Here is a 5657-nt window from a genome sequence, read left to right as displayed (position 1 = left end):
TGAGAGATTTTTTGACCCCATGAGAGGCAATCGTGGATTGGATGGATTTTATATTTTCTTAATACACATCTAGATGTGTATAAGAGACACTTATTATATTCTCTCCACAAATCCACTTGGGCCAATTCGAACAAACAAATAGTCTGTGAGTGAGGGAGTAAGAAACGAGCTCGGAACAGCCAAAAACCTCAAATTTCTTGAAATTCCCTATCTAAATCGGCGTGAGGAGCTGTTATAAATCGGCGCATTCCGACAAAACTGTAAGGATTTTTTTTATTTTTTCTTCACGAATTGGTAGATTAATATTTTTTACAACATAATCCGCTTGGGCCATTACAAGAAAATTATAGATTTTGTACCAAAAACGTACTTTTGTGAAAAAAATCCAGTTTTCTCCAATGGTTAAGGCGACCTTGGAGAGCAAATGATACAACGTTTCCATATGATACACATAAACAATCCTGTGATAGGGTTAATGATGCTCTCAGCATAAAGTCCAGTGTACGAGTGACTAATCTCACCAGGGAGTAGTACGAAAGTGCGAGGCATGCGAGGCAGCGAGGCAAAACGACGATTCATGCGAGGCATCGTTTTAGCGTCGGTTCGCTTCCTGAGCTCTGATTAGTTGCGCATTTTTTCACATCACAAGAATGTGCATGCGCATAAACCGACGCTTTCGATTCGCGCGAATAAATTCCCCTAGTGGAAAACCGGCTTTAAAACAACTCCCTGGTTTTACCATTCCCAAAAGTGCGAGGCATAACAACAATTCATGCGAGGCATCGTTTTACATCGAAATAATGTGCATAGAACAACGAAAATCCAATGTAAAAGTTATATTACGTACTATTTAATAATTATGCGTGATAGTCATTGTCAAATTCGCTACTTAATTTGATTTGCTACCACACTGGATTTATTTTTCTCCGCCTAGGCCTAGGCTACCGTATATAGTCAGTAACATCGCTGATCACAGGGGCGGATCCAGGAGTCTGCTGCATTATTTCTTATTCCCATACAATTAGGGCATAAATTATAGAGGGCGCTATTTAAGGTCAGTTTAGTGAGCTGTTAAATATGAATATGCATAAGCATGACCTAAGTTCGACGTTCGGTATTTGTAAAGACCACCGGTAACGACGTCCGAGTTGCTATTAGGCCCAATAAAAAAAATTATTAATTCAATTCAATTTAACTTTTATTGTCAAACACAGTGAGAACATGGTTTGAAATTCTTCTTGTTTGTTCACAGTTAAAATGTAAGTTAAAACAAGACACAAAAGATAAAATCACAGAGGAAACAGCAAAAATTTAAAAACAGGTGATTAACATCTGATATAATTACTTCCATTTTTTTACACATTGCACTGTTAACACAATCTTCTATATTCTTACTGTTTTTAGTCCCAATAATTCTGTCAGCTGTTCTACTAATTCTTACAACTTTTTTTCATGTTTTGTTTATCAAGGCTATAAAACCAGACTATTGCACTAAAAGTTAGAATTGATAAAATGACTGATTCATAAAAGAGTATATTAGTTTATCACCCTCGCGCGCATGTCTTTTATGGTACTGGAAAAAAAAAATTATTTCTTTTATTTATTTTTTTCATTTATTTTATTAAATAGTTAGTAGATATTGTTTGCATTATCTAAATCATGTTTTACTTTGAATATCAATGCACCAGCAAACAACCCAAGGATGATATTTGGCTTTAGCAAAATAAAAAAAAAAATAAAAAAAAACAAAAACCTCCCTCCCTTATCACTTTTCCTGCCCAGATAGGGTGATAAACTAATAATATTTTTTATAGGGCCTTATAAGCGTACGTTGGATGCTAAAAAACCAAATATCATACTTTGTTGTGCAAGAGTAGTAGTAGGCCTATTGATTTACGCTACGAGGGATGCACATAGCTAAATTGTATTGCATTTTTCAGTAGGCCAACAAAACTTTCATTTAATTGGTAATTTTAATTTAGGTCTTGCTTGCTGTAATTATTTCTCTACTACGATAATACGATTAAGTAGACAAACACTATAAAATATACTATACTATAACTATATTTATTGAAAACATACAAGTTGAATATAAGTGTCTCAATAGGTAAGGTTTGGTGCCTAATATTATAATTAGCTGAGTCACATAACCACAGGTTATTCCAAGATAAAGTTAGAGTGTGGTTAGCTTATTCCTTGTTGCTATTGGAGATGGGTGCATTGCAACAGATAATGTAACACTTGCTACTGCTATGTAGGCTACACCAATTGAAAGTCAATAAAAAAATGTTAATAAACCTATATAAAATAACATCCTTCAGCACTGTGTTAAGATTAAATTTAACAACAGAGGCAGAGGCAATAGCTGAAATATAAGTCAGAGCCCAAAATATAGCATAATTCGAAATTATTATTTTAAGACTTTATAACATAATACATAGCCTACTGATTAATAATAGCTGAGATGCACATTTCAGAATTAATAATCGTTTTTAGTATATCTTACTGAATATTTATTGTCTACAAAATAAAATATGAATTACATGCATCTTTAGAAATACAATTTCTACAATATTATTCTTGTTTTTATGTAGATAAATGTTCGATAAATTCTTTCTTTCATTAAAAAAAAAAAAACAAAAACAAAAACAAAAACAAAAAAAAACACGAAATTTAGCGCGTCTATTTTCATTCTAATCAATGACGTTTGTAAACGTGCACGGACGTCATCGTCGAATCCCAGGACTTCCGACGGTAAAGCTGGCCTGCCTGCCTAGGTCCGTCCCAGGCCAACCAATAATAATTAACAAAATGTATTTTTAAAAATATAGGCCTATGGCGCATCCTGTACATGCACTTCAACTTTTACAACAAAAGCCTAGGCCTAGTAGGCCTACCTGTAGTACGTCCTACTGTACTTAGGCCTAGGCCTACACTTTGTTGTCGTCGGGGTATAATTCTGTATCTAAATGAACAAGGAGCGAACCTAGCTAGTCAACATCTAGGCTAGGCTAATTGATTTTAAAATCAATAACCCACCAGGACTATCTGTCGTTTTCTTCTTTGCAACAGCGGACAAAAAAAAGTCAGTTATTCTACAACGTTTCATGATTCTTTATCACTTAACATTAACAAACACTCGTTTTGACGCACTCCGTTCTGTAGCGTGTCTGCTGTTTAAAACAAACTTCCTAGCCTAATTTTGAGACTGGCTATGATGACTGAGATGGACTATTCTAGATGTGGGATTAAGTCGCAAAACTTTAGCTTCGTTTGGTGGCACCATTTACTCTAGGTAGACGGCGACCGGTTTCGTTACCGGTTGGTACATTTCTTACAAACATTCAACCAAAGGCCAGTGAAAGATGAGACGGCAGCCGTGTTTTTATCGATGTTTGCCATCCTTATGTGTGCCATCGTAAAGGAATTGCGTTTTAATTTAAATCTCCGAATTTCTGAAGCTGACATATCCTATGAATGTAGGCTTGTAATGCAGGCTACAATTTAAAAACGGGTGGGACTCAAAAATTCGAGGGGGTTCGCTAGAAAACAGGGGGGTTCGCTAGAAAGGGGGGTTCGCCCGAACCATAAAAATCCCCCTGGCTACGGGCCTGTAATTAATGCATTACATAATAAAACTTGATCACTGATCTACTGATAACACTGGCCGACTGAGAGCGTATTTTTCTATCTTTATTATCACCTCATGAATATTAATTTTAATAATTAACACAAACAATTACAATAAAAATGGTTTATAAATTGAACTAAAAGGGAAACTATACATGCGAAAAACACGGGGTTTTTTTTCAAATTTTAATGCATTTTCAGCAAGCTTGGGTAATTTTGGGCAATTTTTGCTGAATCTTGGGTAATTTCGACCCAGTCATTGGGTATATCAAAAATTGTGAGTGGTCACGCTGGTACGGGTGTCGTCACTACAGTGGTCACGCTGTTCACGACCCCTTTAGAGGTTAGGAGGTCTAGGCCTAGCCACACTGGTAGAGGGTCTAGCCTAGTATTAGTAGGCTAGGCCTAAAACATCTGTCAATTTAAGCCTAGGTTGTAATTTATTATTTGCCTTGGCTTCATAATTACTTTATTATTATCATATCTGAAACATTGTTTATTATCTAAAAAGAACCAAATAAATACGTACGCCTTTACTACCGATCGCATCGCCTGTGACACATGTGATGTGCTTGGCTGGTTTTGATTTACGTTTTGAAACAGAATTTGGAGGGGACGTTTGATCAAGTTAGACCTACGTTTTAAATTTGAATTACATTTTAAAGAAATTAGAACATTATTGGAAAAATTGAACTACGTTTTGAAAAATTAAAACTTCATTTTGGGAAACTAGATCTACGTTTTGAGAAATTTACGCCTACGTTTTGATAAATTAGACATTGAATTTTGCAATTACATTTTGATTTTAACATGGAATTTTGCTGCGTATGCCACCCCATAGACTACCCACTTGTTTTGCCATGACCGTACTTTACGAAGTAGGCCTACCATATTTCTATGTCTTGAGAAAGTGTGTAAGCTCGTGGTTGTTATAGGCTATCATTAATTAAAAGAAACATCTATTTTTATATTTCCAGATTGTTAGTGTAGTATATGCAACACTTCATAGGCCTACAGTAATACACTTTGGTAATACTACAATAATACAATACTAGGCGCGTCAGCGTACTTGTTACGTTGGTAACATCGAACGAACTTTCTCTCCAGGGTTGCCATTTGGCATTTTTGACGGCCAGATTCCTCAAATCTGGCCGTATAAAAATTTGCCTGGCCGTAACGTTTGAAAAGTCACGGCCAAACTATATTTGGCCGAATTTGGCCGAATTTTTGAATTTACATTTTTTTTTTCAATACAGACCTAATATAACAGACTTGTTTTGGATGTGTTGTTTTTGTTAGCTTAAATTCTATATTTGATTCTAATCACAGTGGCGGATAAGGGGGTTAGGGAGGGGGTTCGTTCCCCCCCCCCTCTGTGAAGAAACGTAACAAAACACTATGGGTCCTGGCTTACAAAATTCATGCTAACTAGACGCGGATCCAGACCTTCGCCCACTTCGCCCAAGCGAAGGTCAGGGTGAGAATTAAAAATAAAATGTTGACCATTTTTTCCAACAATCATACTTACTTTCCTTGACACTTATTTTGAACATTACCATTAGAAAAATGTTTAAAAATCCACACTATCCTATACCTTACACTTTTAAACTGATTGTACTGTAGGCCCTACCAGAGAGAGAGGTACATTCCCAATACATTGATGGTCTTCCACTTCTATAGCACATGATACAGTGCATAGCAAACGTTATGTAAGCACTAATAATACTCAGGTCCAGTGGCGTAGGTATGGGCAGTGCAGTCAGTGCACAGCACTGGGGCCCGGGGCTATTGGGGGCTCATTCAATAGGTATAATGATCTAAAAATATAACTTTAAAAAATCCTATTCAAACTTTAAAAGGACCCTTCAATAATATTAGGTTTTAGAGGCTATAGTTATTGATTATATTCATTACAATTTACCTATTACCTATTTCCCACACGCTGCAAGTTAAAAAAAAAAAAAAAAAAAAAAAAAAAAAAAAAAAACCCAACAAAAAAACCCCCAGAAAAAAAAACAACAATATAC

Source organism: Anneissia japonica, unplaced genomic scaffold (genome assembly GCF_011630105.1).
Source record: "Anneissia japonica isolate Jap-2015-1 unplaced genomic scaffold, ASM1163010v1 scaffold1889_len2455224_cov183, whole genome shotgun sequence".
Taxonomy (NCBI): Eukaryota; Metazoa; Echinodermata; class Crinoidea; order Comatulida; family Comatulidae; genus Anneissia; species Anneissia japonica.
Note: the sequence above shows the minus strand (reverse complement) of the source record.